The following is a 22,786-nucleotide window of genomic DNA, read 5'->3' as shown; positions in this document are numbered from 1 at the left end:
TGAAAAAGTAGGTGAAGCTGGCCTTGAAAGAGGTGCTCTAAATCCAAACAAGCTGTATGAAATAGCATTGTCACAAATGAAAATTGAAAAATACAACAAAAGCAACTTTAGGCTTCAGCAGTATTTCTGTTACAGATAAATGCTGTGCAGTCAAAAATTTCTAAGTGCTACAGCTCTTCTCATGAAGATACTTTGGGACATTTTCAAAAATATTCATGTCTCATAGGTATCTCTGTCCCAAAACATCCACAGAGAGGTTTTTAAAACTTTACATTGGTTGGTATTTAAGGATTGGCTCACAAATATCGGCCCTTTCTTTCACAGAAAGGACTATGGCAAAGCAAAATTTAAGATGATGTAAATCAGCATAACACCTTCCATCTGCCTTGGCTTTGATCTAGATATAACTCTGATTTGTACCAGTTGATGATTTAATTCTGTACTCACAAAAATATTGCTTAAGAATGAACATTTTGAGCTACAAATCTGTGGTGTAGGGACAAACAGAACGTGACACCATTCAAAGAGAACAATCCTATCCTTCAGTCTTGAATATTAAAAGACAATAACAAGGTAAATAGCCTTGTGTGTTTCCTAGCAGCATTTTATTCCATTTTATGTCTGACTGGACTTCACCTCATTGGACTTTTGATTTTTATGGGTGAAAAGGAGAGGCCAATTGTGTCCTTGGTGAAACTGCAGCATCTTGAGGGAGTTAAAAAGCTACGTTTTTTCCCCCATAGTTGTGGTATTTTATAATTTAAGCATAATCCCCTAATATAATTGACATTTATCAGATTATCTGCCCAGCACAGGAAAAGTTACTTTTTTTCAGGGATTAAATTTGTAATTGTTTCAATGATGGCTGGGAGCTCTTACCTTTTATTTAGGTGAATGAATAACAATTGGAATTTGTTTTATGAAGTAATATCTCCTTCCCTGCATAAAAGATGAAAAAATAATTTCTTTGATGACAGTAGCTCTTTCCATTTAAGATATCTTCCAGGTTTTTAGGTGTCATTTTTCACCTCAATGTTTGTTTGTTTTTCATAACAGAAATAGTTTTACCAAGTAATATTAGAAACTTTCTGAAATTATAGGGTACTATCTTCTTCAACTATCTTTGCAATTATGATACGGAAATATTGCATCAGCAACTTTCTAAACATAGTATGCAGTGGTGACATGAGTTAATTGAACAGTTAGGAGATAATGCAGTATCATTGACACGATTTACTATGTAATTACCATTGTTTCCAGTGGAGTTATCATGTCGCTACCACCTAATATCATATGTTATTTTGTGATAACTGTGAAATTTACTTATCATCCTGTTTTGAGAGACTCTGTTAGTCTTAGACCAACCCCTCTCCACCGAAGTTAAATATAAGAGCTGTGTAATAGAGTGACCTGCCCACCAGCTTTGGAGTGTGACAATTAAATCATAGGTCTTACAGTAAAGCTTTGAAAGAATATATTGCTAAATTCATTCAGAGTTCTGAATGGCTTAACTTCTAAATATTCTTTCTTGCTGCAAGCATCTGTCAGTTTGAATGAGTCTGCCAGTGTTTCTGCAACATAAGAAGAAATGCTATGTAATTCAGCAAAACATTTCAAATATCTTACTTTTAACATTAATATTTTTAAACTTTTCTGTGCAGTGGGGAATGAAAATGTTTGTATTTTAATGGCTTACTATGTCCAACTTACTACTTTTTTTCTTAAATTTCATAATTTATTTATGATCTGAGATTTTGCATTCATTACCAGGCAGTGGTCTGGTTGAAATTTCATCTCAATGATTTTTGGAAGTTTCCAAAACAATGGGAAAACAAGGAAAAACTTGAAGAACCGTGGCTGTCCTTGTTAATTTAAGTAGAAAGTAGTAAGAAATAAAAAAATAGAAGGAAGCAGTCTGTTTTAATTTAATTTGGTTTTTTGTACAGGTTTTTTTTGTGGCAATCTGTCTCCAGATGAAAACTTTGATAAATAGTTCAAAATCTGTAGTTTTTTTGTTTTCACTTTTTACATTGCAACTGAAACTTAAGGTAACAATTCATTCAGGTTCTGTTATCTGCTCCAGTATTTTGATAAGTATTTACATAAACTTATATTCTGTGTTTGTGCATCTAAAAACTACCTTGAAGCAGTCAGTTTTATTATAATTAGGCTTGTCAGAAGGTTTCCATTATTTTTTCTTAGAACTAAATGTGGTACATTTCAATGTAAATTACTAACTTTTCATTTTATTTTCCTTTTAGAGTTCTTGTTCACATAATGTGTCTTCTTCCTTCATTGACTCAGCAAATGCACTAATGTTAACAGTCAAAACAAACCATTTGAGCTGTGAAACACATTGTATGTAGGAGTAGCAGAGTAACCTGAGGGCTCCGGTAAATGCATCTGTCATTTCTGGAAACAAGCTTTTTACTTGTTTTCATGAAATAAGTTAAATTGACTGCTTATGTCTGAATCTAACTTTTGTACTACAGGACAAATAAAATATGTGAGTACTAATGAGGGGGTTCTTGAGAATATTGTAGCCTGATATCTTCTCCCATATCTTTTGATGTAGTTAACTTAGTCTCATGTACCTTTAATTCTACTAAAACAGACATTTAGTTCTACTAAACAGACATTGGTTATACTAATTACCACCAGACTTTTACTACAAATATTTTCTCCCTTATTCAACATAAAATAAAAGGGTAATTTTTTTTATTTTCAATATATTGATATGGAAGTGTTGTGGTATTTTGTCTGTACATACTGCTGGAAGTTCCCTCTACTAAGTGCTCTCTAGTACACCGCCCTGGTGCTCATACACGATTGCCTGCTTGAGCATAGGTTTGCCGAATGAGCAGTAAATCAGCTGAGCTGTTGTTTTAGAGGTTAATATTTAAAAAAAAAAAAAAAAAAACCACAACAAAAAAGCAGAACCAAACAAAACCCCACAAAACAGAACAAACAAAAAAACCAACCAAAACCAAACCAAAACCAGGGAGCAAGAATACACAGGCAAGAGTACTATAAACATCAGGAGAGAGTCAGTGGCGTTTTGTAGTTAGTAAGGGAAAAATGTTTTAGCAGTTCTGCACCACCATGCTAACCTTTACTTTCTGTGTATATTAGGTAAGAAAAAGCTTTGAGGAGACTGTAGTGCTTTTCTTCCAAAGTGCAGGATTTTCTCTCCACATCAGTTTTAGATGGTATCTGTGATCAAAGGGACATACACTGTTCATATGCTTCCTCTGTACTTCAGAACGAGGGGTGACCTGGAGGGTGTATAAGTGCCCTTGTGTGGTTGCCTGGAAACTTTGGCCCACACAAGTGTCAACTTTCTTTCATGGTTATAAAGGAAGACTGCGCCTCACAGAGAGCTTTAGTCTTGGAGAAAAAAGGTCCTTGTATGTTTTAAAACAAGTGTCTCACCAGGAGATAATGGTAGAGCAGTGGGTTATAAATGATGTATTTTGTTCACTTCGCCTTGATAATGGCACAAGGGAAAAAAAGTTCATCGCTCTCTTATCAAAATACTGTGACATTTCTCCTTCAACTGTAAAATTTCCTATCACATTCCTCTGCTGCAACAGCAACTAAATTTACTCAATTGTAGAGACTACATAACCTCTCATCAAAAGGTGTCTTTTATTTCTTCTTTTCTCCATGCTTATACTTCAGGAGAAGCACTAAGGTTGCTGAAATCACTTTTAACAGTGAAGCAAATTTGCTTTTAAGGAGCTTATACATTAGCTACTGACTACCATACAATACCGTGCAGGCTCTTTTTCTATCTTGGCCAAAGACAGCATGACATTTTCTGTTGTCATGTCTTTTTATGCTGATCACATTTGTTCTTGAAGATGTGTTTTAAATGCAGCAACTTAAAAATGAAGGTGACTAATTGCTGAAGACCAAAAGCACTGCAAAACAGTTGCACTTCTCCTGAGTGGTAACTTACTTCCAGTTAGTACAGATTGCTGTTTGAGACAAGAGATGGCATTTTTTGTTCCACCAAACAAATATCTTTATTTGGCACTTCCAGTTTACAGAGGTTCCGGTCTGTGTGTTCTACTCCACTGAAGTTTTGGTTTGCCCTGTGCCCAAGGCACATCTCTGTGCTTTGTCAGGGTGTTGTTCCATTCCCTCTGCTGGGAATGACCGTGCAAACGCAGCTGTGCTGTTTGGGGGCTGCTTCCTAAATGCCTGTTCAAAGCCAGCTGAAGTAAATGGGAAGTGACATCAGTGGGTTTTGGATAAGTTACGCCTTTGTCTAATACAGAGGAGCAGTATGGTAGTAGACTGTATTTCATTGGCAGAAATTGGTGTACAATCACTTCCAAAACTATGGAAAACTGTTACCACAGGGGACTGTTCTGTTTCCATGACTGTAATGGCAGACATCATAAAGTGTGTAAATCCAAAGTGGAATTCCCTTTACATTTTGACAGGTGTTAGTATAACAATACTAAAAAATCAGTAGTGAAATGTGAAGCTTTGTGAACCAGATTCCTATAGTGGAAGTTTAACCATGCAGCTTTCACTCAATATTTTGCCCACATCCATTTTTAACATGGATCTATCAAAGAATATTACAGAACTGCAGCATGGTTTATAAGTATAAGTAACTGAAATGTTAACAAATGTAAATACTATTGCTAAAATGCAGAGGTAAATCACAAAATGGAAACACATCTAAGAGAAAATAAAGTTTAGTATGCATGTGGAGGGTAGCCTTGAGTCAAGACTGCATGCACAAAGATATTTTGGTTTTTTGAACAGAGCAAATGTTGAAGAACAGCTCTAATGCTAATATAATGATTGACTCCTTACAATGGATCCTGCTCAGTTACAATGTCGTCAGAATTAATCTCCAGAGATGTCTAGAGGATATGTGACATTCCTTGCAGGACTCAGGGCTGCCTCCTTCAACAACAGGCTTCTAATAATGAGTAAAAAGCCCACACATTAGTATTGTGCAACTACCCCAAAACCAAATGATGACTGGGATAAAATCCTATGTATGTGCAGCTGTGTTCTGTGCCTGGCATGCAAATGTTCTGTTTCAACCAATTATGACTTCTCTTACATTTCAGAGAAGAGTTTACTACTGAGTGGATCATCATTTGGAAGAAATTAAAATTGGAGCAATACAGGGATATGAATATTTTATGATATAGATGATGACTGGGTGTGAAATTGGGGATAAGTGAAAGTTCAGTTGATATTACATACTTCTCTTTCATACACACATAGTAATCTATTGGAAGATACATTGTCTTTAATCATAGTCTGTTGAAACACAGGCTCATGGATGGACTGTTTTTGAGATGCATGACATTATTTCCATATTTTTCAAGAGGTGACACAACCATCTGTTGCTATTTCGAAACTGTGAAGGATATTTTTATGAAAACTGCACCTTTATTAACATTGTGATTCAAGAAAAGCTCTTGGTTCAAAATTTGATGTTGAAACAGTGAGATTACATAGTAATTGAGCTTTTATTTGCATTGGAATGGTCAGTGAAAACATTCAGCGTACCCAAGAAATCCCCCATCCCTTTGCACAAATAATCTTTGTGTCGAAGGACAAGGGCCAGTGGGGCAGTGTGTTCTCATATTAATCAATAAATGTATGGTTTATATATTAACCTATAAATGTGTGCTGAGATCAGCTAGGAATTTTGTACACATGGCATTATGCTAAGTTAAAGAAAGGTAACTGATGAAGACAAGAGGCTGGCCCTAACTGCTCTGATTTACTGACAGTGCTACAGTATGACACAAAAATCTACGTCATTTTTGCCTTGAAAATAATTTTAAAAAGTCTTTAAATCAATTTAAACTTGCTGCAAATTGGGCAAAGTAATTTAGATAATACAGTTTCAAAATTTGATTGCCATCTCCAGTCTAGGTAGTGTGAGGTGCTAGGGAATGAGGCAAGAATCCAAAATAATCACATTCTGGAAGAGTAAAAATGCGAGTCTGAAATGCAAAAGCATTCATTGTGCTTTCTGAAGGCATGTTGTAAGCAGCAAAATGGGAAAACTTTAGCATTAAAATTCAGAGACTGAGGTAGGTGTAGCAGCCCCATACTCTCAGTGTGGTATATTTCCTGATTAAAAAGCAGTTTCTTGAGTATCTTTGGTTCCTGTAACCAGAATTGAAACGGGGACTAAATCTAAGTAACTGTCACACTTGTGACAGCTCAGTGGCATTAAACATGGTTTGAGGCTTTGGCAGACAACCCCAAATTTGTAATACAATAGACAGGATATCAGAATAACAGTGGCTTAGCATACCTGTGCATAGCTAAATGAGAAGAGAAAAGCAGATATCACCATGAGGTGAGAGGTACTTTTGCACATTTGCATGAACAGATAGGCTTACACAGAGTAGATGTAGTTGATCAGTATTTTGCTTGATTGTGTTTGATGATGTTACTTGTTCCATTTGGTTGAGATACAAAAAAAAAAGAGTAATCAGTGGGGCAGTCTGACCTGGATCTAGTCAGTCTACCACATATTCTTACCAGGATAGCTGGGAACAATATCCATTTGGAAATGTGAGCTGTAGGAATCCTTGTACTAATCTTTTGAAGACTGTTTGGGGGTCCATCACAAAATGGCAACTTAAAAGTAGAATTTACTTTACTGTTTGTCCCAAGAATATGAAAAATATGAGCTCTTTATAAAAAAAACACTTCTTGCTTTTCATATGAAGGTTTTTAATAGCTTCTTTGTTGTTTTACAAAAATTATTTGGTTTAGCGCTTAAATTATTTGTTTTCAGTAGTCTATAAAAAGTGTACAATGGCTACACACTATATAAAGGACATTTTTATGATGAAGAGATGAAAGGAAGGAAGATGACAAATCTTACAAGGGAAAATAATTTTTTTCTGAGAGCACTATAAAATTAATGAGTGAATATTAACAAATATAGGAAGTTACTTATTTAGAATGTTGCCTAGAATCTTTAGATCTATAGTCAAATATTGTTAAATGGGTGCACAAAGTTTTATTCTTTATAAATCCAGTTTAAATGCTTAGACATGAATGATTCCAGACAGTCAAAATGTGGTCTGGTGCTGTATGTACATAACATTGTCTAAATTACAATTTATTAAGAGTGTTACTGACAAGCAAGGTGGGTATTTCCAGAACTGAAGGACATCTGGAAGGCTGGGGTGAAGTGCATATAAATGAAAAAGTTGGAAGGAATTGCAAACGTCTTTGAGACAAAAGTCATGCAAAAATAAAGAGAAAGGATAACTGTAAAAGGGAAGGTGAACTTAAGAAAAACATAAAATAATCTACCTAGAGAACTTTGAAAGCATATGTTGAGAAGTTAAACATGGATTTTTTATTTGATTTTGAGATGAGCCAGTCATGATGTTTGTTGCTACTTGAGCTGAATACAGTTTTATTAGAATGTTTGGATCTATTTGCTGTCAAGTGGTCATGATTGCCAAATTCCATTTTACCTACATATTACAGCATGAAATTATAATACATTGGATGAAAGGAACAAAAATAAGATCAGAAAAAGAATTTCTATTGGATTTCCATGCAGTATGCAGTATGTTGATGTCCTGAATGTGGGGTCCATGGTACTGTTTTGGTAATTACAATAATGCTTAATTTTCGGGTTTTCTGTTACTGCGGAAAGAGAAAGGTCTGAGGAAGTGAGACTTAAGATGAATGAGAGGGAAGAAGAAAACCAAAAGATCCTTGTGAAAAAGGATTGATGCTCTGTGTAGGTGGAATGAACTTTTTGGTTTATTGTGTAAAGGAAAGTTTTGTCCTTGTAACACTAAGGAGGTTTGATAACCAGAGGTGTGTTACGTTGATAGAACACAAAACATTAGACAAGGTAAAAAGATAAGGAATCACTGAAGGGAGTGGAGACACATGCAGTTTTTACTCCTGTATTGCCTGTGTGCACACACTCTTGTCCACCCACCCACGTGCTCCCAGGGAAGAAGAGGCAAAAGGTTACTGGGATCCCCAATGACTTGCTCCTTTTTTTTTCCTCCTACACTTTTATTCATATATAATTCAAAATATGAAGCAGGGGCAGGGGTAAATAGCCCACATAACCCTTCTCCTTTCCCCACTTCTGGCCCATCTTCTCCCAATTGTCTTTCAAGGAGATAAGCTAATTTACAACATAATTATTTTCTCTAATTAATATGTGCAGCACAGGAGAATGAAAATCACTTAGTATGGAAAAATTATGGTTTAGGGTTCGGATATGTGAACGTGCTATTGTGGGTTAACAAGTTCCATACATTTAACTTCTGTCCATTAGTGTGCTTTAGATTGTGAATTCAGAGGGATTTGACTCAATCCTTTGACCAGTGTTCATTTAGTCAGCCTTTGTATTCCCTTCTACAAGTTATAAGCCTCAAGCCCAGCACACATCTGCATTTAGTGCCTTTAGCAAAGAGATTTAAAGCCTCAAAAATATCATTATGTACAAGAGGCATGCAGGGTGGGTGAGATAAAATAATTGGTAGCAACATTTCTCCATTCGTAAGCAAAGGCCAACACAGCAGTTTAAACCCCAGAGCCCTTGGGCAGAACCCTAGAAAATGTTCTGTTATTAGCAATGCCTTTTGGTAGGTGACTAAATGAACTTCTGGATGGTCTTGGTGTAAATGCTGTGAGAGTAAACATATGTGGAAGGAGAGAAAGCAATCATAAAAACCATGATGACTGGAATTTGTTGTCATTTCTTCTTTTAAAATATTTCCACACATTGAATGCTACTTTCTTGCACGGTAGAGTGGATCACAGGAAATACATTATTGATTATGTTATTGTAAATCGTTTGCAGGTGAGAGATATTTTATATTATTACTTGTACAGAGTCCAACAGTCATGAGATAAAAGGCCAAATGGGAATTTCACTTGAAGGAACACATCAGATACTCCTCTGTTGGGGGATGCCAGTAGTGCAGCAGAAATGCTAAAAGGAGAGATATTAGGTAGAAAATTCACAGCAGCTGCAGCCTGCATTTCTGGAACTGGACAACATGAATCAGGTAATCATTTGTCTATATGTCTATGCACAGTGTTGGCATTGTGGGGTTGAATGCAGATGATGTGGCCTTCTAATGGACGGGAATTCATCTTTTTCCCTTCTCTTTCACAGACCTGGTGCAAGAGAAGAGCCACGCCTTCAGAAGCAGGCTGGAGGCTTTCAGGTATGTGATGAATCACCAGGCAATGGCTGTGACAGGGGCGCTTCAAATGTTTGTGCTGTTTCTAGAATTCCCATCACCTTTAACGTTGGACTTTAGTATAAATGGAGATTTAAAGAAAATTACGTATTCTACTCCTGCAAACATTTTATGATTCTCTTCTGTAAAAACAAAACAAAACAAAACAAAAGAGTGGAACAAGGGGACAAGGGCAACTATGGGGAGTTACCCTCATCTTATACATGTTTTCGTATCATTAAAAGGAGTATGATACAGCAGCTGGAAGATTATGACTTCTCTTAGCTTTAAGCAGATAGTGCCAGGAAAGTGAACAGGGACATGATAAACTGAGTCTAATTTATCATACTGTTTTTCTGCCTATGAAGCCTGAAACAGTGACATGTTTTGGTTGAAATACTGATCAAATTCACTGTTTTCTAGAGGGTGGCTTTCAGGTTTTGTGGAATGGAGTAAGAATGAAAGAGCTGTTAAGCTGTCAGTAGCTGTTAAGCTGTTGGCATCCTGAACTCCTGGAGAAAATGAAAACAAACCAACCACTTTTTCTGCACAAAAAACACAAGCACTTTCCTCCAGAAAATTTTATTTAAAAAGCAACAATAGTATCCTAATTTGGACAAACATTTTGTAGTTATAAAGTAATTTCAGTGATATGAAAATCAAAATGTAGTTTTGAGAATTTTATTTTTGTAAGGTTGAAATGTTCTCGTGTAGTGAATTTTTATGTGTGTTTGAAATTGCCATTGATTTCCTCTATGTTTTTTTTTCAGAGTCCACAATTTATCACCCTAACATATTCCGGAGAAAATCACTGCAGAGTTGCACATTTGTCATGGCTTTCTTTTTTTTAAAAGAAAAACAGTAGCTGTAAAAACTTGCTTTTGCATATTCAAGAATGCCTTTGAAAATGTTTGTGCAAAAAAGGAAGTAACTGCAGAGAGTAATTTCAGACACTTCACTTTTCAGTGGAAATGCATAAAACTGCTGAGAGGGGGGTGAACTGGTGATGGGGTGAATATTCTTTAGAAAGAGTACAAAATTACACCAAAACATCATGTTGAACATGCAGGACCTAGATGAAACCTGCTGAGGTCAATTAAAATCTTGATATTAATTTTCATAGGTTTCAGATTAACTTCATCTTTATTTTGTGGAATTATATTATGATGGATTTCTTTTATCCTTGGGCTTACATGCTTCTGTCTTCGCACTTATTGTTTTCTAATAACACTGGTTTTAATTTGGTGTTCAAGTTCTATTCCTCCCTGTGACAAATACATTTATAATACAAATAAAAGCCAGGAAATGGTTACCTGAAGATGGTGTTCTAAGGAAGAAATGGTTGCCTGAAGAAATGTTCTAAAATTCCAGGCTTTGTCTGATGGAAATATTTTGTAGTTTGATTCTAAACTATTTAAATAAACATCCTTTATTAAATAAAAAGTCGTTGGTGTGATAGTCTGTAATCATTTTCTCGAATTACCCATCCTTGTTGATCTTTTCTCTGTTGTTCTGTCCACTGTTGCTGATAATCTTGAAAAATTCTGGATCTGCACTTCTGAGTGCCAGACTCTTTTAGGCTCTGTCTCTAAGAAAATAATTACTCTTCTCTATGGCACATCATTACACTGCATTAGTTTATCCTTGTCATGCATTGGTATAGTTTTAATATTACATAAAATGTGACTAGATTCCAGCATTGGTGCAGCTGTATCCGTAAAGCTACGTGGTCCCAAAAACTTGTGAAACTCTTTTTTTTTATTTCCCCATGAATCCTCAGTGTAATGAAATGTATCAGTCTCAGGATAAATTATGGGTATGGACTTTTTCATAATATATCTGGCAAGATAGCTCTGAATCAAATGAATAAATCAAGACTGTTTTTAGCCCTCCAATTCCATGTGCTTAGATGTCTGTGGCTGATGACGAGCACTGTGCCAGGAATCAGGATTCTCACTGTGCCATCTCCCAGTCGATGCAGTCTGTATCCCTTGAACACTAAAATGAAAATCACAATGAACTAATCATTCTCTTTCAAGCTCTGCCTATAAAGGTTGGTATTAAAGTGGCAGGAAAATGTGTGCCAAAAGTACACCATAGTACAGTACTGTTAAACTTGGAGTGAAGAGAGATGTGTGAACAAAGCTCTAGGCAAAAGGGGAACCTTTATGTTAGCCTCTCCAGTTAGAATTCTTCCCATAAAGTCAGGAATGTGGACTGGCCAGCTGCCCTGGGGGCTAATTTAGACAGTTTGGAAGACCTAATTCAAAATGTTTGAAGTAATGTCACTGAGAATTGTCTGCTACTAGCATTGAAATATTGTTCTATACAATAATCGTCTGTTTAATCAGATTACAAAAGAAAACATTGACTGCCTGTGTACCTGTGTCCGGAGGAGTTTTTGTAACCCATTCTTCTGTGCATCTTTTCCGTCATTGAGATTGTCATGTTATTTTGTAACCATGGAGAAGCAGGGAGGGATGCCTGTTGGTCGAATTTAGATTTCTCCGGCTGAGTGCAAACCAATTTTTGAGAAAAATGAGAAAACATTTCTTAATGTAAATTGTACTGTCACTCCCTTATATCATCAGTGCAAAATGGATTTCTTTCCAGATCATCTGAACTGTATAATTAGCATATTGTTAAAGCATAGGCTTGGATGTGCAATATTGTATATGTTTTCAATGACTAAAGATAAATGCAATTGCATCAAAGAAAATAATAGTTGGTCAAATCATAAAAGTTTTTTTTTTTTTTTTAATTGAGGCATCTTCTAACAACCTTACCATCATTTTCTCTTAAAATTATTCTTTGCAATTTTTTTTTTAAATCTACCCGTGTTTTGAGTAGGAATGATTGGAGGGAAATGTAAATGACCATTGCTTCTAAAATGGTATAGCCCTCTAAATGGGTTGAGCCATTTTTGGAAGAGGATAGGATTTCAAGTCTATCATCAGTTCCAGAAATATTGTGTGTGATTTTGGTGCTGTGCTCCCCATTGACGTAATAAAAAATCTCTTTACCATCATTGTCATATTTCTCACATTTTCCTACTGTTTTGGTTTACAAAGGCAGGGATTAGTTTGATGTAAATTGTCTGGCAATCACAGTTTACTTTTCAGTGCTATTTTCTGATGATTTATATGCTTTAGACTTCAGAATTATCCATATGCTATATTGCCCAGTAACATTTAAAAAATACAATATGCTTGCTGAGTTTAATTCATTTATCTTGCCTGGGTATTTGGAGCATGTATAAAATGTAACTTCTCCATCATGTCATAAAAAGTTATTGCACTCCTAGGATCATGAATTCAAGAAACATGACATAATAGACTGGCAAATATGGCCTTGTGTCTTCTGATGATGATCCAAATCCACCCACTTATCTTGATCTGCCTATATTGTTAACAACATGGGTTGTCATACAACAAATTTTTCATTTTAACTGTTCTTTATGTACAGTGCAGTGTAGAATTTACTTTTTATTGCCTTTCGGAGGGAAGTATCATACCTCTCAGTGAAATAATGGTTTTGTCAGACACTGGTATCTTTATTGTGTAGTGCTTTTAAATTCTACACTATTTATACCAAGCTCTCGTGGTGTAGGACAGGTGAGATGTGATGCTTCTGTTTCTCCATGAGAATACTTAAAGGTTTCTGGATACTGAGGTGTACTGTTGAAATGGTAGTTGTGAGGTCTGTGTTGTAGCTTTCAAACAGAATTATTTTCTTCTAAGTACTCTATGAATGTGCAAAATGAAAACAGCCAGTGGAAAGGACTGACAAACCCAAAGATTCTGCTCGCAGTCTTCACATTGATTTGCCTTCTTCCTACCATAATTATACTCATTAAAAAGTGTAGGCATTGATTTGCTGTTGGAGGTTTTATTTCATTTGTGCATAACAAGGAGGAACAGCAATTGTATTGCATACAGTGCCAGTGTTTAGTTGTCAGGAGTTGTGTAAATGGGTGATTGTGGAAAAAGTCAAAGACTGATGCATGATTATAAAACTCCTTGGATCCAAGAATGTAAAAACAGATGACACATTTGTCCTGGAATGGCACTGAAGAGTCAGCTGCCACTCAAATTGAGATTATTTTAATTGGTGTAAGTATTTCTAGGAAGATGACAATAAATTAGAAAATGTGTTCTCTGTGTGCTGGTGGCAGGTAAGAAGGGAGTGAATGGTTTGCTTTCTTGTGTTACCTATATTTCGGAACAACTGAACTCAGCATTTCAAAGGGTTTGCTATTTTTTGAGTGTATCTAGGAGATAAAAAGCAATATATAAATATTTTCTCACCTGCCTATTTTTTTTTTGATTTTAATAATTTCAGGAGTAAAACCATGTAATGTTTGAATTTAGATAAATTCCAAAATCAAATTAAAGCAAAGACCTCAAATACTGTATTTGAAACCAGTCCTCTGTGTCTTTCTCTCTGGTTGTCTTTTCCTGTTATTCAGAGAGTACAGGGTCTGAGCTTTGTTTAACTATTCCAAAAGGTGATATGGAGTACATATCAGAAACATAATCAACCCCCCCTTGCAAGGCTACTTGTGAGAGACAAAAAAGATGCAGAATATTTGAAAAGGGCATTCCTTTCAGAATGCCAAGATATGTTATTTTTTTTGCTGCATGCATTACAGTATCATGTAGAAGCTGTTGGTTTCTACTGACACAGATCCTTTTGTCCTAGATACTATACTTTATAGATAAATAAAAAATGTGTGCGTATATACAGATCTATCTATCTTATCTGTCATGTATATCTCTGTATCTGTTTTACATTTTTTATATGTATGCCTATACATGCAAACACAGTTACAGTCCCCACTCTGGATTGCATGCTTTTTAAAAAGACAGGTCATTAAAAGGTGAGAGAAAGGAATTATTATTACTTCCAGAGTTACGGAGATTATGAGTGATATTGGATGTCCCATAGGAGGTAGGCTTAGATCCAATTTACCAAGCCCACATCTTTCAAAGATTATAACTAAAATGTTTGCCGCAAGAGTGGCCTTCTCTAAAAGTCTGTGCATCTTCTTTATTTGATAGTTTCTTGGAACTGTTATTATGATATGCATGAGAAAGTACTCGCAAAGGCTTGAACTACTTGTTCATAGGAGTTTCTTAGGTACTGGCTTTTGAATATCTCTCTCTCATTTAAGAAAGTAATTTCCAGTATTTTTTATTGGTTGTCAGGAGGAGAAGACAGCACAAGCATATAGAAAGTACCAAAGTACCAAAACATATCATGGCTATATTTGGCACAGTGGAAGACTTTGTAAGCTGTGTGGGTTTATTTATACATATATTCTCATATATGGGTAAGTTAAGGTGCTAATGTTACAACCCAGCCATAAATATATTTTTTTGTATGAAATTATCTTATTGATTTAGAATTCTAACACACTTATAAATGCTTACAAAAAGTATGAAAAAATGTAAAACTTGTATAGAGTATAGTATGAATTTTTTCCTCCAAGTATAATATTATTTCCTCCAATGCTTCATGTTTATTCACTTTAAGTCAGTATGAAGTTTATGAACATGGAGTTTTATTTCATTATGACTTTAATGCATCTGCTGTAACTTGGAAGTTTCTAAGCTCAGCTTAGGCTTGACTGGCAGATGATCTGTGATCAATAGGGGGAAGACAGAAAGTTATGAATCAGTTGTGTGGAGGACAGCATTTGTCCCTTACTGCTCATGTCTTTTCTGACATTTGCTTCTGGACATCGTTGGAGGCAGTCACTGGGAACTTGGGTAGGACACAGTACTGAGGAGGAACACTGAGGCCACAGAGGGCAATAGGGGGAGGGCAAGTGGCAGCTGAACTGCCCAAGGAAGCAGTGTCCAGGGGACAGGAGATGGGTAGAAAGCTGGCTTTTATGGAGAGGTACTGGAATATGCAAAAGAGCGGTCCCAGCTCCTGCATGGAAGTTCAAGGTTTTTTTGATGCTGAAAGGCTTGATTTTTAAACCACTAACTGCAACATTGGTTATGTAAAAGTAGGATTTGTCTATTCCTTTTAAGCTAATGCATTATGTGTCCTGTTAATGTACTTTGGTAATTGAGATGAAAACATACGGGGGAAAAACTGGTAGAATGAAACCGTCTTTCTCCAAGACTCCTTTTACAGCAAATTGTTTGTGCCTATCAAAAAGGAACTCTTAAGTTGAAAAGTATCTATGTACATCAAAGTAATAGTCACAGTTAAAATAGAAATTTTTTCTTTGCAATTATGCGTGTGATTTTTTTTTAATGGGGAGGTAGAAAGGAGCCTATATTTTTAGGGGAATTTTTATGCTATTACATATGATTTTGTAAAGTGCTGATTTTATTATCAGGGGAATAAAGATTTCAAACTGCATCTTTTTCAATATGATAATTTCATATGTACTTAGCCATTTTAACTCTATATATTTAACAGTAGGCTATGCTTCTTACATTCTTACAGTAAGTCACCACTGCAGGATAAGAAGCTGTTAAAAATTGACATTAGTATTTTTAAAACGTGGTAGTATAGGGGCAGTTTTAATGCTTCAATGACAAAATAATTCTGTAGCCCAGATATATTTTGAATTATAATTCTTTTGATCACTGTTGACACTGCCTGTTTCATGACTATGCTTTGCCAGAAATACTTTCCTACTTCTTCAAAATAATGAGTTTATTTTAAGTATTGTGTTTTCAGAAGCAGCGATTGCAATTTTCAGGGAAATTTAGGGTTCCTGTCACTAGCACTGACTTCCCCTGAGACCCTGAGTTTCTTACTTAAGCTGAAATTTCCAGTAAGGCCATGGAATATGTGGACTTGTTCTCAGTCATTGTTTACAGAGGTGAAGTCTAAGCTGTGAAGAGTCAGTCTCAGGAGATCATTGTCCAGGGGAAAGGCCATCTATCTACATACTACTGCCACAGAGCATGTGCCAGTCGTGGCTCTTCCTCAGACTCCCCAGTCACTACATCTGCCCAAGCAGCAATGGGGTGTTCAAAGCCTGCGCTTGTAGAAGGGAAGGTGGTAAGGCAAAGCAATTTGGGATATGCTTTACACACATGATGTCCCTGGGACTTACTCATGTGAAGGTCAAGATCATTCCTGTACAGAAGGCTGCCGCAAAGCCAGTATTCTACTTAAGTCTTATGTAAGCCTCGGAGTAGGATTTAGGCAGTGCACAGGACTTGTGCTCAATCTCTGTTCAAGGGTTTATTTCACTCAAAGTTACAAGTCTGCCGTATAAGTGAGCATCACTTTATATCGGCTTCAACGTCTCGGCTATGCTAAGATATAGCTGCACGTGAAAGCGGTGTGATAGTCCAGCCTGAGGCACTGAAGTGTACTCTGGTCCATGTCCAAGCCCAGCAGTCAGTTCCTGTCTGGCACAGTGTTAAAAAGCTGTCTTGGTCACTGCTGGTACTTGATCATAGAAGATGTAGATAAGCACATAACTCATGAGTGCCGGAGCAGTGTAGAGCCATGTGTCTGTTATGCGTGGCCATTCTCAGCAAGTGCAAAGGAAATATTAATTTGAATCTTGATATTGTACATTATAGTTATACTACATTTATTTCTATTTATAATAGTGTTGCTTTTCATATAAATTGTATTTATAATGGATGTGACTATATATTGCATGCATGCGGTGGAGCATAGCATTCAATCTCCCTTTGTCCCTGTCTCCCTCTCACTTTCCTAATCTCAACAATAACTAGATCTTTTGGATGGTTACACTAAATACTGATAAATTTGAGTCTTCATTGAGATTTTTGTCTTTTTCTTGGTACTCTCAGAATTCTGTTGGAAACATTGAAAGGACATAGGAAAATCATATTAAAGCATCTGCTTCTTTTGCAAGACATTTGGACAGTTTGGCTCACATACTTTTAGCCAGATATTGGTGTCTAAGCAGTGGCTTCATAGCTCTGAGTATGCATATCTGATACAAAGCAAATAACTTTTCTGCTGTTACACAAATGAGAGATGAAAATAGATCCTTCATTCTAAGCATAAGTACTGTAAACTGAGAAGACACTGCAGATACAGTCACAGATGATCTCACTGCCTTGCTTTTAGAGTTAAAAAGAATACTTTTCAAAACATTTTTGCTCATGTAATATATTTAATTACATCAATATTAATACAGCAGTCTTCATACTAAGTTAACTTCAGCAGCTTTTTACATTCACTGGCAACACAAGCTGCATTGATATTTTTCATTTTTTCCAAGTAAAAAAGAAATCAAAAAATATTGGGTAAACATACAAATGTCTATGATTTATTTTATATAACTATCATATATACTTGTGTAAATAATACTGTAAAACATAAAATGTGAGCATCTTCCAGCTAAAAGGATTCCAAAAAGTCCTTGGGAAAGATTGGTAGGTGATGGGGAAATGTTTCATTTTCTCCCATGCAGAATAGCATCTATTTCAGAAAATACTTCAGTCTGAGTTACATAAGCTGTATTTCCAGTTGTGCCCACTTTCTATTGTTTTACATACAATGCTCCATAAACCTCCAGTTGTATTTCAGCTATATGAAGTAAAGAAAAAGGAGACAGACTCAGGACTGAAGTGTTTTTGCATATATCAGGGAGAATCTGCACACAAAGGGACATTTATCAGGGGCTACTGTTCCTCTGCTGAGGAAGGGAGCATACCCAAGAGTATCCAGAAACAGATGATGATCTTACCAAGACAACCTTCTTCAGTAATATCGTCAGCCTGCTCTTGCCAAGTCTGGCATTTCAGTATCCTGTGTATTTGTGATGGAGAGAAAGGGAGCAAAGCTGTGCAAGCTACAAGTAGCTGGGATGAAGAACCTGCTCAGCCTACTGGGTCTGTGCAGTGTTATAATATAATTGGGAATCATGTTTGCCAGTATGGACTGTCCATGTGAGGATACAGTTTACAGTATTCGTCTCATAGAGAACTGCAGGGAGGGCTCTTTAGCTACACTGGTTGTCTTTGAGGACTTTTGTTCTGTATTTTTTGCAAGTACTCTACTCCAGGTTTACCTCAACACATACAGGCAGTAAAAAACCTCTTGAACCATTCAAAGATGGAAAACTATTGAGAAAAAACAAAAAAAAAATTCTTTCCCTCTTGTATGAGATGTGGAGTTAGAAAACAGAGGGGTAAATTGTCATTAGTTAGTAGGCTTGAAAACTAAAAGATCTTTTCTTCTTCTTTCATTGCAGGATCAAGATTTTGCCATGATGGCTGCATTTATTTTACCTCTGTGTGTAGACTAGATACTAATATAAACACAGTATTTCCACATATTATGTGGAACTTGACTCTGAAGCAAGTGAAAAAACCTTTGGCATTGTTAGTGTATCTTTAGTAAATATCTTTTTCATTCTACTTCTGTTTCCTTTCTTTTTCTTCGAGTACATTTCTGTAAGTTCAGTGAAGCAGTCCAAATAAAGGAAAAGTACATAGAGCTGTGTAAAAATTTAAAAAGCTAATCAAATTCTAGCAGCCATGTCCATTAAGTACTCCTTCCTTTCTGACTTCCAGGGAAAAGAACAGTACTTTTTGTAATAGTTCATCTTAAGCCTTAAAAATTATTTTGATGGCATATATGGTGAAAAATTATTTAGTTTGCCATTTCCATTTCTTTAGTAGCTACTCAATTTGTGTGCTATTAACATTTACTCAATTAATTGCCCTCCCTTTCAGTTCTCCCCAAATGCAGAAGTTGCATTGTCGTTTCAAATTGGTGCAGATTGTGTTCACCACCATAGGTCTGTGTTTTTCTAGTCTGGGATGTGATCCTGTATTCCTACTAAATTTTGTAGATTATAGGAGTGTGAGGTACTATAAGAAGGTAACTTTTTTCTTTTGTATTCATTTTGTGTAAGTAACTGAATACAAATAGAGCACTAAAAATCTCAAATACATCTACAAATAGAGAATTTTTGACTTTTAAGTGTCAGTCACTTCTTTCGAAACTATAATCTCTGAAAACTATGCTTGTGCTGCAAGACATAGTGCACCTTTGCATCAGTGTAGTTAGCTCTGCATTTCATTTGTAAATCTCAAGCACTTTATGTATCCATACCCTGGTCAGTGTTGCAGGAATAGCTGGAGTCTCGTGTAAACCAGTAATGAAACTTCTTCTCAAAAATGTTTTATGGTGCACATGGTGATCTGGCTACTTGGATATAGAGAATGGGTTTGACCAAATGTCAGGTGAAATCACATCACTGGGTGCAGTGTAGACACACTTCAGTTGTTCAGTTTAGCCAGGATTCAGCTGAGCAATGAGATATTAAAACAAGTATGTTTTATTTTAGCGGTTTAGCTTACAAATTAAGCACTGAAATAACACAGATGCCTTGGCTAAAATAGAATAGTAGTGTTTGCATTCTGATTCTAAATGGAAATTCATGCACTTCTCTTGTGTTTCAGATTTGGAGATACATGTTTCTTCTCTCACTCTGGCAAGTTTTCTGCATCCCACTTTTTCTTGAATATCTTATGATCCTCTTTTTCCACTTGCTGTCTTTGTGTCCTGATCAGACCCAACTTGGGTCTTCAAATGGCTTCTGCCCCCATCCTGTTCCCACCCACCTCCCTGCCCCACCTTATGTGGTCTTTTTTTCTCCAAAAATCTTTGCCTAGGCTTTCCCTGTCCTCACTTTCACAATATTCATTCCTTCCCTTTATTGCCTGATGTAGGACAACACCGTTGCAGATAAGGATAGCACCTACACTCTCTGCCATTTGCAGTACTAGCAGCAGGTAGAAGAGATAAAGAAACTCTGGTTCTGACTTTCAGGGCTCTAAAGAAAGGTAGGGAGCAGCAAGTTTTTTTGTTACAGAAAGTGGAGAAGCCTTTTCATTTGTCATCCTTACCTAGAGTGCACAGCTGCCCTGTGGGAGCATTGTCAAGATGGGGCAACGTTAGGCAGCTGAGTTAGGAGTGAAGCAGCTTGTGGCAGCTTCTCCTGCATGGTGTTTGCTATCTAGACCTGCTTCTGAGCATAGGCAAAGGAGATCAGTATGTTAGAGCCATAAGTACCTGTGGCCTATTATTGTGTCTACCTCCCTCATTGCTAAGAGGCTTGGTTAACTCTACTCCTTAAGTGCAATGTATACAGGAAGGATCAGGGCTGGGGGGAAGGAGTTGCTGGTGGGTGGCAATAACTTCAGAAAAGGAAAAAAGGCTGCTATGTTTAGAAGCCCTCCACCACCTCAGTGGCAGCAGAATAGCAACCCTCCCTCCAGGGTGACTCCAATCCAGGGCTGTTTTCTCAGCTTTCAGTCCCAAATCTGTTTCTCCTTCTATCTTTCTTGTCCTAACAGTGTCCTGCCCGATCTTTTGGGTAGTGAAATTAAGTTCTGCCTTTGCTTGTGGACAACCTAAATAACATCTGGTTTTGCCAAGACCCCTGAGAATGCCATTTTCATAGCAAAGCAAATGATAAAATTTCTTTTGAAGGTTGACTATAATTTAGTGCACTACTGCTTGGAATCAGTGTGAATTTGTCTCATATATATGCATGTCTTTCTAGTAAGATAACTACAGTTTTTGTATCCCACAGTAGACTTACAGTGCTGCAAAACAGTCTGTGCCCTGACACAGCTCAGGTCTTCTTGCTCTGGAGTCAGCATACTGATTGCAGAATGGGTACAGTACTGTCCATTGTGAGAATTAGGTAGCATGATGTATTAAATCCGTGACAAACACCGTAATGTAAGATGCTTTGCAATTTTCAGGGATTTTTAAATTGAAGGTGGTGAGACACTGGAACATGTTGCCCAGAGAGGTGGTAGATGCCCCATCGTTAGTAACATTCAAGGTCAAGTTGAACTGGGCTCTCAGTGACCTGATCTAGTTGAAGATGTCCCTGCTCAGTGAAGGAAGGTAGGACTAGATTACCTTTAAGGGTCTCTTCCAACCCAAACTATTCTATAATTCTATGAATTTTCTGTTACCCAAGCATTCTTCCACAACTGCAGAGGCAAACATGTAGTCGGTGCTGGAAGAGAATTTTTTCATTCATTCATTCACTCCTTCATCATGAGGTGCCACAGCACAGCATATTTTGGGTTACTGCCTCAGAGTCACAGTTCCTTGTTTCAGGGTTTTGGACTACTGAATGAGTCCTGTGGAAAGGGAATGTTACTGTTTTACCACTTCCATTATGTTATCTTTTCCAGTGCAATTACCAGCTAATTCAAAGCCCTTTGTGTTACGCTAATAGCTTTTGCCTCTCTGCTGTCAGCCACTCCTCTTTGTGCACTTTTCATACCGCTTACTAGTCCCCCTACCACTTACCTATGAAGAACATTTATTTTTTCTCTGAGTAGAGGCTCATCATAGACAAATCATTAAATGGAACATCAAAAAGATCCCATCTGTTAGAGTTGCATATGGGTAAGATCACAATTATCGAAAGCCTCTTTTTTTTCCCTTATGCTTATCCGTACAATAAATGTAGTTGTCAGCAGGATAAGTTCACGCATCGGATAAGGTCACAATTTCATTTAGTGACAACTTCCAACAGCGTGAACTTACAAGGTTCGATTTATTAAAGAGTCAGAAGGGATAAGATCACTGCATGGCCAGCCTGATTTATCAGGGTTTGACTGGAGTACTTGAATAGAGAATGTCGTATTTCAAGTTTATGTTCAAAACTGTAGTTTAGTGTGTGTTATGTCTCAGAGACTTGAAAATTGAGGGAGGAGAATTTACAGGAAGTATCTCAATAATGCAGTTTATGTCTGCCAAACAAGTGTGTGAGCACTGAATATTGGAACTACCTTATTAAGAATCACAGAAGTGGAAATGGGATAGTTCTCCACTATCAGTGAATTGCTGTGTGCAGATGTACACGTTTGTTATGATGGAAGCAATCACCAGCCAAATATTAATTGCAGATTTTTCCTGTGCATATAGGATGGCAGGCAGATACTGGGTTCTGGGCTGGGTGGCATTTAAGAACTTCTGAGAGTGTTTTTAACTTGCTCGCTCTGACTTCAGAGCAGTCCTTGTTTGAAATTACAACATGCACGACTTCTCTGCCATGCAAAAATACTCATTAGAGAGCCAGGTGGCTGTGGACTGGAAATATACAAAGAAGGAGCCATTTGCTTGTGGAAATTGGTAGAGCCCCATGATGTCAAATAACCAGTCTCTAATTATAGCAGAGGAAGAGTTTACTCATTGTTTTGAACTGACTCCACTTAAAAAGCTATTTTCAATTTAAAAAAACCAAAAGCCAACTATTGCCCAAAGCTATCACTGACTTGCTTAGAAGTGTTAAATGCATATGAATCTGGATACAGTTATTTCTCAATGAAGTAGTTCTCTTTTTGTCCCACAAAAACTGATTATCATTCACCTTCAGATATATACTCCTTTATTTCTTACCCTAGAATGTAGGTAGATGGATGAAAGACAGTATTATTTTGTTTCAGAAATACTATGTATAGTTGAATTTTTCTGGTAGTCAAACTGTGATCAAATCCTGTTAAGGGCCAAAAGCTCTTGTTGGATTCCTGTGTACTCTATGTTTTGTGGAAAGGTTTTTTTAA

The 22,786-nt window shown here is 36.7% G+C and overlaps 1 protein-coding gene and 1 long non-coding RNA gene across 3 annotated transcripts in view; both read left to right on the top strand.

The window, feature by feature from the left end:
* ZFPM2 (zinc finger protein, FOG family member 2) overlaps window positions 1-22,786 on the top strand; it is a 308,016-nt gene that overhangs the window by 118,905 nt on the left and 166,325 nt on the right. The gene's annotated exons all lie outside the window — the stretch shown is intronic.
* On the top strand, window positions 1,709-10,035 carry LOC108445679. Its single transcript, XR_001860627.1, has 3 exons — window positions 1,709-9,050; window positions 9,161-9,212; window positions 9,998-10,035. It is a non-coding gene; the product is annotated as an uncharacterized LOC108445679 (long non-coding RNA).

Source organism: Corvus brachyrhynchos, unplaced genomic scaffold, assembly GCF_000691975.1.
Source record: "Corvus brachyrhynchos isolate BGI_N302 unplaced genomic scaffold, ASM69197v1 scaffold302, whole genome shotgun sequence".
In the NCBI taxonomy this organism is placed as follows: Eukaryota; Metazoa; Chordata; class Aves; order Passeriformes; family Corvidae; genus Corvus; species Corvus brachyrhynchos.
This window is presented reverse-complemented; position numbering and strand designations above follow the sequence as displayed.